Genomic DNA, 13,530 nt, shown 5'->3' on the forward strand with positions numbered 1-13,530 from the left:
TCCCTGTCTCCTATACAATATCACGAACCTCTGTCCATAGTTCATCAGGCACTCTATCAGATCTAGTTCCTTAAATCTATTTCTCACTTCTACTGTATAATCATAAGGGATTTGATTTAGGTCATACCTGAATGGTCTAGTGGTTTTCCCTACTTTCTTCAATTTGAGTCTGAATTTGGCAATAAGGAGTTCATGATCAGAACCACAGTCAGCTCCCGGTCTTGTTTTTGCTGACTGTATAGAGCTTCTCCATCTTTGGCTGCAAAGAATATAATTAATCTGATTTCTGTGTTGACCATCTGGTGATGCCCATGTGTAGAGTCTTCTCTTGTGTTGTTGGAAGAGGGTGTTTACTATGACCAGTGCATTTTCTTGGCAAAACTCTATTAGCTTTTGCCCCGCTTCATTCTGTACTCCAAGGCCAAATTTGCCTGTTACTCCAGGTGTTTCTTGACTTTTTACTTTTGCATTCCAGTCCCCTATAATGAAAAGGACATCTTTTTTGGGTGTTAGCTCTGAAAGGTCTTGTAGGTCTTCATAGAACCGTTAAACTTCAGCTTCTTCAGCGTTACTGGTTGGAGCATAGGCTTGGATTACCGTGATATTGAATGGTTTGCCTTTGAAATGAACAGAGATCATTCTGTTGTTTTTGAGATTGCATCCAAGTACTGCATTTCGGACTCTTTTGTTGACCGTGATGGCTACTCCATTTCTTCTAAGGGATTCCTGCCCATAGTAGTAGATATACTCTCTAGCAAGGCACATAAAGTGAAAATGAAAGTGTTAGTTGCTCAGTCAAGTCTGACTCTTTGCAACCCCATGGACTGTAGCCACCAGGCTCCTCTTTCCATGGGATTTTCCAGGCAAGGATACTGGAGTGGGTTGCCATTTCTTTCTCCAGGGGATCTTCCCAAACCAGGGGTCAAACCCAGGTCTCCTGCATTGCAGGCAGATCCTTTACTGTCTGAGTCATCAGGAAATCAAGAAAGGCACATGAGAGAACCCACAAAATCTCCTGCTTTGTCACTTGCTCATCACCCAGGCCTTGGGGGGCTTTCTCCCCCATCATTCACCTGATGCTTTCTACTGCTTCAGACTCAGAGTGCTTGAACATGCTATTCCTCTGTTTGCCTGAGAAAAGTTAGAAGTCCTCCAAATCCTAGCTTAAGTAAGTGCTTTTTGTAAATTCTCCCCCAACTGCCCCCCTACCCCAAGCTGGTGACTTCTGCCTCAATGCTTTCCTTGAGTACAATCGAAAGGTGGCCGGCTTGCCTCTTCTGATGGTCTGTGGATCCTTAAGCAGGGGATTTTGCCGTATTCCATCTTTGCATTTTCAAAGTTCAGTCTGGGAATACAAAAGGGCTTGTTGCCTGAATGAATGAAAGTAGTATTTAAAAGTAATAAAGAGGCAATTTTAGAGCTGTGCCATACTTTAGAAATTTCTTTTATTTGAGACTGGCCTTCCTCTGATGATCTGAGTTAATGAAGGGTACTGACATTTCTGAGGATTCTCTAAGAACCATTAGTCAGGAATAGTTTGCTTTGAAAATTGCATTTGAGATGAAGAAATGGTTTAGTTAGTGAACTGAGACTGGATGTTAAAGAAAAGTCATTTGGAAAATGTCATGAGCAATTTTTTAAACAGTACTTTTATCAACCCACAGTACTAGAGCCTGGTTTATTTGCTGTTACGCTGAGCAGAGTCATAGCCATGCTTGTACAATAAGAAATTAAAATGGTTGCTTTTGGAAGTGGGTGGGATTCCCCAGAGTCTATACTTTTCTGGCCTCTGGAGATGAGCTGTTTGGGTAGACACTTAGGGCCAGCTGATGGGGTTGCTAGAAAGAAAATGCAAGCATTGGATGAGAGTGCTTTCAACTCAAAGATTGTGTTTTGGAAACCATGGACTTCCATTTATATATGAGAAAACTGAGGTTCAGAAAGGTGCTCCATATTGACTGAGTGAATTCAAAGTTCCTGGATCTTGGCACTGTTGACATTCTGGACTAAATAACTCTGTTGTTAGAGGCCAGCCTGCATATGTAGATGCTGAGCCACGAACCTGGCTTTTGCCCACTAGATGCCCATCCTTAGTGGTGCAAAAGGTCTCTCGCCATACGCTAACAATGGGGAAAGAAAATTACCCTGTTAAGAACCACTGGATTCAGTGAATCAATTTAAAAGTCCTACCTGAAGAAAGGGTTTCCCCAGGTGGCTCAGTGGTAAAGAATCTGCCTGCCGATGCAGGAGTTGCAGGAGATGTGGGTTCTATCCCTCTATCCCCTGGAGGAGGAAAGGGCAACCCACCTGGGAAATCCCATGAACAGAAGGAGCCTGGTGGGTTCCATGCCCTTGCAAAGAGTTGGACTTGACTGAGTGACTGAGCACGCAATCACCTGAAGAAAGCTGAAAGTTGCATGAAGTTCATGCTGAGGTTTTTGGTTTTGATTTGGTGTTAAAATTAATTAGATTCAACGGACACACATTGCACACTTGCCTGTGAAGCAATGAACAAGACACTATGGTGGAGAGAGCTGAAGAACAACTCTGTCCCTTTAAAAACCTACAAATAATTACCTTACAGCATGGTGGGGAGGGTTCAGTGAATTAAAATGAGATCACTGTAGCCAAGCTAGTATCTCTCCTCTTTTCTTGTACAACCAGTGCCCAAACAGTAGTTGTCAATCAATTCTCGCACCTTAGTGATCAAACACATGATATTCTATAACCATAGTAAACCTTGACTAGGCATATAAGGGTGTACACATAATTGTTATTACTTTCAGTTATTTTTAAAGAAAACATTATATCAACCAATGACAGAGAAGCATGATAGAAATATTGTCTTCACTGTTGCATAATGAAAAGAAAATAGATTCCATTTCCAACCTTTGAAAAGTTCAAAGAAATGTTTTGATAAGCCAAAGGGATGATGCAGAGTGGATAAATGGGAACTGAACAGAATTGGGGAGCAGATTCTGTCCCTTCATCTTTTGCCGGTAGAACCAAGGCAATCAGAAGGGATTATCAAATGTAATATACTTCAGAGGTTCACCCTCCAGCTGTGACGTTTATTGGCCATGAGGCCCAAGCTCAATCTCTACAGGGTGGCTGTAAAAGTTCATCAAGGAAAATATAGTATTTGGAACACGGCAGGCAGGCAGTTCTAAATGGGTTTTATTTTCCTCTTAGACCTCTGAAGCATTTAGTAACTCACATGTCATTCATTTACTCAACAATGAGACCCCACGGACACTTGTCAGTAGAGAGCAATGTTATTAGAAAGTGGGCTAGAAATGCTGGTCGAGATCAGATTGTAGGGGTCCTTGAAGAACATATCTTTTGGTGGACAATGGGGGCAATTTAAGGGTTTTAGGAAGGTGGTGATAGGAAGTGAAGGATAGGAAGCTCTATTTTAATTTATTTACATAAAATGACTACCACTATTTCTCTCCTTCTTCCCCTCCTTACTCTCCTCTTCTGTTATCTCTATAATGTTCTATGAATTTTGTTAAGCATTCGTTCCCATTAGTTAATTTGATCCCCAAAGCAATACAGTGGTATATGCATTATTACTATCTACATTTTACCACTGAGGAAATGGACATTCATGTACTTTGATCAAGATTACACAGTTGGTAAACAGAAGAAGGTGTTAGAGAAGACTCTTGAGAGTCCCTTGGACTGCAAGGAGATCCAACCAATCCATCCTAACGGAAATCAGTCCTGAATGTTCATTGGAAGGACTGATGCTGAAGCTGAAGCTCCAGTACTTTGGCCACCTGATGCGAAGAGCTGACTCATTGGAAAACAGAATGCTGATGCTGGAAAAGATTAAAGGCAGGGGGAGAAGGGGAAGACAGAGGATGAGATGGTTGGATGGCATCACCAACTTGTTGGACAGGAGTTTGAGCAAGATCTGGGAGTTGGTGATGGACAGGGAAGCAGTCCATGGGATTGCAAAGAATCAGACATGACTGAGTGACTGAACTGAACTGAACTGAATGCAGGAGATTCTGGTTCCATCCCTGGGTCAGCTCAGGGACCAGCAACATCAATGAAACCTGTGAGGTGATAGAAATTCAGAATCTGGGGCCCTATCCCAGGTTTACCAAATCAGAATCTGAATTGTAGCAACATACCCAGATGACTGATAGGTATGTTAATGTTTAAGAAGCACTGTTTTAAATTGAGCTTCTGCGTTTGTAGGTGTTTGAAGCTGTGTATACGTGTGTGTATGGGCTTCCCAGCTGGCTCAGTGATAAAGACTCCATCTGCTAACACAAGAGATGAACGAGATGCACATTCAACCCCTGGGTCAGGAAGATCCCCTGAAAGAGGAAATAGCAACCCATTCCAGTGTTCTTGCCTGGAGAATTCCACGGACAGAGGAGACTGGTGGGCTACAGTCCATGGGGTCGCAGAGAGTAAGCATGCACGCATGCATAAGTGTATGTGTGTGAAGGGCAACAAGGAAGGAAAGGACAGGAAGAGGGTCAGGGCACGAGGTGGGGGTGGGCAGGAGAGGCAGGGAAAGAAAAAAATGACTCAGTGATTGATTCTGACTTGAGCTATTGAAATGGGCACACGCTGTCCTTGAAACACATGACGCATGGAGCTGGCGTTCAGGGCTGAGAGCTAGGTCAAGATACTAATTTGCATTTGTAGACAGGTGGTCAATAAAACATGGAACAAGATTATTCAGAGGGAGTGGGAGGAAACACTGATACTTGGAAGCTGGCAGACTGACTAAAAGAGCTGTCGAGGAAAGGCCAGGACATAGTCATGAAGACCCCAGTGTCCAAGAAGCCAAGAAGTGTTTTTAATTCTTTGGTTAAATGTGGTCAGATAACCAAAAAACAAAGATCAGAGAGATGAAAACTGAAAATTCTCCTTTATATTTTGTAGCAAGTAGGCCTTTGGCTAGCTGGCCATTAAAAGCTTTTGTCCTTTGGATTCCAGAAGCTTTCGTTCAGCAGATGTCTTGGATACTAACCTCAGGCCATTCTTGCCCTTGGTGGGAGGACCTTGCACCAGCAAAGCTACACCTGCCGCTTCTGCTGCTGCCGCTCCTGGTCTCCCGCCTGCCTCTGACCTGTTGGCTCTTGACATGCCTCTTGGTCACTGGACTAAACTTCCCATCTGACCCTTTTCCTCTCCTTTGTGTACCCCACTTTTTCCATCCACCAGTGCCTCCTAACTTTAAGTTTGCTTGGCCTGATTTTCACTACCTGATTGTCTCTATTCCTGTCAACTCCCAGCACATATTCTTTTCATTGAAATGATCTGAGCTGTTAATAGCCAGTGCACCAGACTGTTTAGAACAGAGTCATTCTCAACAGTTCATGTGATAGGAACACCTCCTCTCATACAGCAAGGAGATTATGGTTTAAACTAGGCTCCTAGAGAGAAGTCCTGGTTTGCTCTTGGTGCCAATGGCTTAGCTGATCCATCAGGAGGGAGGTTTTCAAAATTTAAGCCATTTGCTCCAATACAATTGCCTGCACATAATTTTTAACATGTGTTTTGGGCATCGGCATGATTCTGGAGAGAAATAGAAAACACTTCTCAATTTCTGAAAACAGCTGGTAGAACTTAGATTCCTAGCTACTGCTTTAAGAACAGGATTATTGACATTTACTGCCTAGAGTCTCCAGTTGCTGGTTGCCTTCTCTCTTTCAGGCTGGAATGGCTACTATAGACAGTTTTTATGTCAAAGATGTTAGCAGGGCTATGAAAAGTCAGGAGGAAGGAGGATGTCAAGAATGGCCAAATATAGCCAATTTCATCTGTACCAGCCCTAGACTATACTTTCGTGTGTGTGTGTGTGTGTGTGTGTGTGTGTGCACGCACGCAGGGCACTAACTGGGTGTCTTCACACATCACCTTGTTTAGTTCTCACAACAGCCATATGGAGTAGGTGTTATCTCGACTTTGTACACACATATTAGCAAAGTTACAGAGCTTGTTAGTGACAAGAAGCGCTTCTCAGGTGGCTGGCGCTAATGGTAAAGAACCTGCCTGCTAACGCGGGAGACTTACGAGACACAGGTTCAATTCCTGGTTGGCAAGATCCCCTGGAGGAGGGCATGGCAAGCTCCTCCAGTATTCTTGCCTGGGAAATCCTATGGCAGTCCATAGTGCTGTAAAAAGTAGGACGTGACTTAAGTGGCTTAGCATGCACTCATGGTGGCAAGAAGCAAAATACTAACACTCTGTGTACTGGTAATTTTAAAACTTGGGTCAGAGTCAATGGTTAAAAGTATTAGAGAAGAAGAGTCAGAGGGGAGAAGTATTACAGAATAAAGGAGTATTTTCTATATTTCCTTTACAAAACATTACACACCTATTATATTTCACCAGAGGTAAGGTTGTCCTTCAAAATGTGACACAGCTCTAGGAAGATGATGGAAAAGGAGAGTTCCCCCCAAATTAAAGATCCTAGGCCAGCCAGGTCCTCTCTCAGCTCTGCACTTCCATTTAGGCTTGAATGGTTCTTCCCCGCACCTGGAATGTTCATCTGCTCTGCTCAGCATCTTTCTTTTAAAAAAAAAAATTTATTTTTTATTGCAGGATAATTGCTTTACAGAATTTTGCTGTTTTCTGTCAAACCTCAACATGAATCTTCATCCAGTTATCATCTTCAATAAGTGTCCTTCTTAAAGTCACCTATGGAGCCATTTAGGTGCCATGAGCCTCAGTTTCTCCATCTATAACTTGGAAATGATAGAACTAACCCATGAGATTATTTGATGTTTGAATCATGAAATGTAAAATGAATGTGGCAATTTTGCTAAAGAGTAATGGAAAAATATGAAACATTGAGGCCAGCAACTAGCGCACTTGAAAACTAGTTCAAAACGTTTTAGAAAGAAATTTTGGTTCATTGAATGGAAAAAGCTTATAAGTGTTAGGTGGATTCAATGACCAAAAATGAAAAAAAGTGGCTGAACAAAAACTGAACTGAATTTCTGAAAGAAACACAGAAAAACCGGTTTAAAACTGCTTTAAAAATGGCTAACTAGCCTACCATGTTTCATGAGTCTTTATCTCATGTGTAGAGACATTTCTTTACAAATGAGGCAACTCAATAATGAGAGACATTTGAGACATTTCTGGTTACCTTTAGATATTATCATCAGTTCTCTTCCTGCTCATGTACCAGTTATCTTATATTTCCCTGGAAGCAGTGATTAAAACAAGAATTTTATCAGAATGTGCATTCCTGACTCTTTTCATAATTATAATTCAATTTAATAAATGCTAATTTAGTACCTTAAAATGTAGTCTATAGGGCTTCCCTGGTGGCTCAGCAGTAAAGAATCTGCCTGCCAATGCAGGAGACATGTGTTCAATCCTTGGACTGGGGATATTCCTCAGAGGAGGAGGAAATGGCAACCCACTCTGGTATTCTTGCCTGGGAAATCCCACGGGCAGAGGAGCCTGGAGGGCTACAGTCCACGGGGTCACAAAGAGTCGGACACGACTGGGCGACTAAATAGTAACAGCAACAAATGTAGTCTATGGAATTAGGCAGTGTGCAGATGTTGATGTATGGCAAAACCAATACAATATTGTAAAGTAATTAACCTCCAATTAAAATAAATAAACTTATATTAAAAAAAAAGAAAATTCACACAAAATTTGTCTTCATCATGAGTTCTATTTTTAATGTAAGTCTTAAGAGGGCTGGCACTGTGTTTTATTCAGATTTTTCATATGTAGCCAAGGCAGAGAGCAGTGGTTTAAGAGGCCAGAAATAATATAAGTAACTTTAGGTTGCTTAGAGACCCTATGTTAAGTAAAAAGTAAATCAGGAATTAGGCAAAGGCTGAGGCATTTATGTTAGTTGCTGAGTCATGTCCAACTCGTTACGACCCCATGGACTGTTGCCCAGCAGGTTCCTTGTCCATGGGATTTCTCCAGGTAAGAATACTGGAATGGGTAGCCATCCCCTTCTCCAGAGGATCTTCCCCACCCAGGGACCAAACCAGGGTCTCCTGCATTGCAGCCCCAAGGGAATTTGAATGTATTATATTACAAATGGAGAAAGCTGTTAGCAGAGGATGGATGGTGGATGGAGACCCAAGTCTTTCTCTTCGGTTGTAGAATCAGGCTTCCCAGGAGGGTCAGTGGTAAAGAATCCACCTGCCAGGGCAGGAGACACAAGAGGTGTGGGTTCTATCCCCGAGTCCAGGAGATTCCTTGGAAGAGGAAATGGTGACCCACTCCAGTATTTTTGCCCGGTTAGTCCATGGGCAAAGAAGCCTGGGCTATAGTCCACCGGGTCGCAAAGAGTCAACTGGACAGCTGAGGACTGAGCACACACGGGGCTTTTAGTACACTCTAAAGCAGGTGAAAGATTTCATGGATGTCTCATTGTGTAGAATGAGAATGGACGGATTCTCTTGCCCCTGCTAAAGGTCCATCACTAGACCAAAACAGGAAATGAAGAAAATATTTATAAAATAAAAAAAATTGTATAAAATATTTATAATAGAAGAAAATATTTTATAAAATATATGGAAATGTGTTCTTGCTGAGCACCCTCCATAGACAAGGTGGCTATAATGGTAATAAAAGTGAAAATATGTGCTTTATTGATCTGTTTCATATTTGGAATGTGGTGGGACAGTTGACATCATTCCCCTCAAACTGGGAGGGACTGAGGGAAGAGGGCCTGGTAATGGCCTTGGGCTCGTCTTGAACGACTGGCACAGTCAAGTGCTTAATTTTTATGGAACAAGTAGTGACAAGCATCAGTTTGAGGGTCACTGGGAGGAAAACGGTCAGAAATCAAAAGAGAGAAGACAAGATTAGAGCCTGACTCCCTCGTTAATTACCTATGTGATCTTGACAAATAAGGCTGAGCTCAGTTTCCTAGACACAGAAAGGGACCTAAGAATACTGTATCCATTTGGTAGGTCATGTGATGATTTCTGCGAAGGCCCCTTATAAATTACAAATTGTCCTATGAAATTTGTAATCTCTGCTTGTGGACAGGGCTTCCCTGGTGGCTCAGATGGTCAAGAATCTGCCTGCAATGTGGGAGACCTGGGTTTTCGCTAGGTGGGGAAGATCCCCTGGAGAAGGGAAAGGCTACCCACTCCAGTATTCTGGCCTGGAGAATTCCAGGGACAGAGGAGCCTGGCAGCTACAATCCATGGGGTCACAAAGAGTCAGACATGACTTACAGACTTTCACTTCCACTTGTGAACAAGAGGGTATTGTTGTAGGGCAGGGTGAGTTCACATGGTTTCATTGCAAATCATATTTCCTACTTTTCAAATATTAAATCAAGTCTGCTGGTGAATAGACTATAAATCTTTTCTTGACGTTTTCTTTTCAATGATCTTTCACTTTTTTGCTAAATTCTGACCAAGTATGGTCTCAGCAGAATTGTATGTAAAAAGTTTGGAGACTGACTTCTGAGAGCAGTATCATATTTTAATTTAGTTGGAGTAAGGCAATAGCACCCCACTCCAGTACTCTCGTCTGGAAAATCACATGGATGGAGGAACCTGGTGGGCTACAGTCCATGGGGTCGCTAAGAGTTGGACACGACTGAGCAGCTTCACTTTCCCTTTTCACTTTCATGCATTGGAGAAGGAAATGGCAATCCACTCCAGTGTTCTTGCCTGGAGAATCCCAGGGACAGGGGAGCCTGGTGGGCTGCCATCTATGGGGTCGCACAGAGTCAGACACAACTGAAGCGACTTAGCAGCATAGGTTGTCTTTCTATAATCCCATCTCTTGGTTTGATTCATGTTGTTCAGCTATTCAAAATGGATCTCCCTGAGACTGCTCCTCACAGACCTGTCAGGAAGCAGCCAGAGAACAGCCCAGAGCCAGCAGTAGACACTGAGGTAAGAAGAGGACCACGAACTGCCCTCTCTAGATTTCAGGTTGTCTCTGTTGGCCCAATTAAAAGGCGATCACTGTGACGATAAGAAAGGAAGAAGGAGGCAGAAGAGAGACTGCTAAAGGAGGAGGTGCTCAGGTAGCTCTGGCCATACACTGAACGAGAACAGCTGGTTTACTTTGGGGAGTTCTTTTTTTTAAAAAAACATGTGACTTAAAATAGAGAGCTTAAAAAGTTATCTCAGAAAGAAATTCATCTGAAGTAAAGTGGAAAAGTATGAAAGTGAAAGGTGCTCAGTCGTGTCTGACTCTTTGCAGCCCCATGGACTATACAGTCCATGGAATTCTCCAGGCCAGGATACTGGAATATCCTGGAATATCCTAGCCTGCCAGGATACTTTCCCTTCTCCAGGGGATCTTCCCAACCCAGGGATGGAACCCAGGTCTCCCGCATTGCAGGCAGATTCTTTACCAGCTGAGCCACCAGGGAAGCCCTCATTTGAAGTTAACCAGGGTGGAAATGGTAACCCGCTCCAGTACTCTTGCCTGGAAAATCCCATGGACAGAGGGGCCTGGTGGGCTGCAGTCCATGGGGTCGCTGGGAGTCGGACATGACTGAGAGACTTCACTTTCACTTTTCACTTTCCTGCATTGGAGAGGGCAATGGCAACCCACTCCAGTATTCTTGCCTGGAGAATCCCACGGATGGGGGAGCCTGGTGAGCTGCCGTCTATGGGGTTGCACAGAGTCGGACACGACTGAAGCGACTTAGCAGCAGCAACAACAGGGTGGAAATGCCTGGTCCAAAATATTGTGAAATATTTTTGTTGCACTGAGTAACTGAGTATGAAATTTTCAAGAAGTTATAAAAAGTGATTTAGTTGTGCCTCTAGTGTTGTGGGAAATAACTTATTGATGAAGCGGGTTTTGCAACTTGAGCTGACTCTAAAATTTTAGCAACCAGACAGGAGCATGAAGATTAATTAATAAGGTATCCTGATCCCTAAGGTGCCTGCATCTCTGCAAGGGTGTTACAAAAGTTTGAAAATATATGAAGTTTTTGACTTACCGGTCATTAAAGTACTAAAAGAAATCTGTCCAAGTTAGCTTTGCAGTCTCAGTGAGAAAGCCAAGCCAACTGGAGTAGATTTTCTTCCTTCATCTTTTTTTTAAATTGGGGATTTTTTTTTTTACAAGCTTTTACAGTGTTGTGTTAGAGTCCTCTGTGTAACAAAGTGAATCAGCTCTACATACATATATCCCCTCCCTCTTGGCCTCTCTCTCCCCGCACCCCCACCCCATCCTCCAGGTCCTCACAGAGCACTGAGCTGAGCTTCCTGTGTGTACAGGGTCCCACTAGCTGCCTGTTTCACACAAGCCAGTGCACAGACATCAGTCCCAGTCTCCCCATTCAGCCCCCTCCCCGTGTCGACCTGTCCATCCTCTACGTCTGCTTCTCTATTCTGCCCTATAAACAGGTTCATCTGCACCATTTTTCTAGATTCCACATATATGTGTTAATATATGACATGTGCTTTTCTCTTTCTGACTTCGCTTTGTGTGACAGACTCTAGGTCCATCCATGTCTCTATAAATGACCCATTTTCATTCCTTTTTATGGCTGAGAAAAAAAAAAAGAGTTGAAGGAATCAGGCTGTCTGACTTCAGACTACACTAGTAATCAAGACAGTTTGGTAATGGCACAAAATCAAAGATATGGATCAATAAAACAGGGTAGAAAGCTCAGAGACAAACTCGTGCACCTATGGTCACCTAATCATGTATGGATGTGAGAGTTGGACTGTGAAGAAGGCTGAGAGCTGAAGAACTGATGCTTTTGAACTGTGGTGTTGGAGAAGACTCTTCAGAGTCCCTTGGACTGCAAGGAGATCCAACCAGTCCATTCTGAAGGAGATCAGCCCTTGGAATTCTTTGGAAGGAATGATGCTAAAGCTGAAACTCCAGTACTTTGGCCACCTCATGCAAAGAGTTGACTCATTGGAAAAGACTCTGATGCTAGCAGGGATTGGGGGCAGGAGGAAAAGGGGACGACAGAGGATGAGATGGCTGGATGGCATCACTGACTCGATGGACATGAGTCTGAGTGAACTCCAGGAGTTGGTGATAGATAGGGAGGCCTGGCGTGCTGCGATTCATGGGGTTGCAAAGAGTCGGACACGACTGATCTGATCTGAATCTATGTCAAAGGAGTCAAGAAATACAGTGGAGAAAAGACAATAGCTTCAAAAAATGGTGCTGGGAAAACTGGACAACTACGTGTAAAAGAATGAAATTAGAACACTCTATAACACCGTGGTGGTGGTGGTTTAGTCACGAAGTCGTGTTCGACTCTTGCAACCCCATGGATTGTAGCCCGCCAGTCTCCTCCGTCCATGGGATTCTCCAGGCAAGAATACTGGCGTGGGTTGCCATTTCCTTCTCCAGGGGACCTTCCCAACCCAGGAACACCATACACAAAAATAATCTCCCCTCATTTTGTCTCATCTGCTTATTTCCTGATTAGCAGATGGACAAGTGTGTGAATGTAAATGCAAATCACTCTGACAGCTACTGGAAAGAAAGGGTTGCTTATGACGATAAAGTCCTTGTAGTCTGCAAGCTTCTACTGTCTGTAATACAGCAGGTGGATGGATAATGGCCATCACATTATATGGCCACTGTCTCAGCTAACAAAAACCTGTGCACATACAGCAGGGAATTATATGCAATATTTTTCTTTTCCTTTTTTCAGGTTTATTGAGGTGTAATTGGAAATGAAAAGTACATGTATTTAAAGTTTGCAATGTGGTATTTTGACATACATTGTACATTGTGATATACGTGTACAATGTGAGATGACTACCACAATCAAGTTAATTAATAGATTCATCATCTTTACATTGTTATTAATTTTTTTAAATTAATTTCTTTTTTAGTTGAAGGATAATTGTTTTACATGTTACCAATTTTGGGGCATGGTGAGAACATGTATGGCCTTCTCTCTTACCAAAAATAAAGGATACAGTACAGTGTTATTAACTGTAGGCGAAAGCTTGTACATTCGATCTCTAGAATGCATTCATCTTGTGTAACTGAAACTTTACACTCATTGAACAGTAAGTCTCCATTTTCTCCTCCCCTAGTTCTTAGCAACTACTTCTTCTCTTTGCTGTTCCTGTGAGTCTTGCCTTCTTAGATGCCATGTGTAAGTGAGAGCATATGTGTCTTTCTGTGTCTGGCTTATTTAGACTAGCATAATGACCTCCAGGTTTATTCATCTTGTTGTAAATGGTAAGATTTCCTTATTTTTCATGAATGAATAATAGTCCATTGTATGTATATGTATGTGTGTCTGTGTATGTATGTGTGTGTGCATGCTCAATCACTCAGTTGTGTCCTCCTCTTTGCAACCCCATGGACTATAGCCTACCAGGCTCCTTTGTCCATGGAAATTTCCAGACAAGAATACTGGAGTGTGTTGCCATTTCCTACTTCAGGAGATCTTCCAGACCCAGGGATTGAACCTGTGTCTCTTGTGTCTCCAGCATTGGCAGGCAGATTCTTTACCACTGTATTACCTGGGATGTCCATGTGTGTGTGTATATAATATATACACACATATATATATATACATATATATATATATATATATATATGATTTAGTTGCTA

The sequence above is a fragment of the Bison bison genome, unplaced genomic scaffold, assembly GCF_000754665.1.
Source record: "Bison bison bison isolate TAMUID 2011002044 unplaced genomic scaffold, Bison_UMD1.0 scf7180017864245, whole genome shotgun sequence".
In the NCBI taxonomy this organism is placed as follows: Eukaryota; Metazoa; Chordata; class Mammalia; order Artiodactyla; family Bovidae; genus Bison; species Bison bison.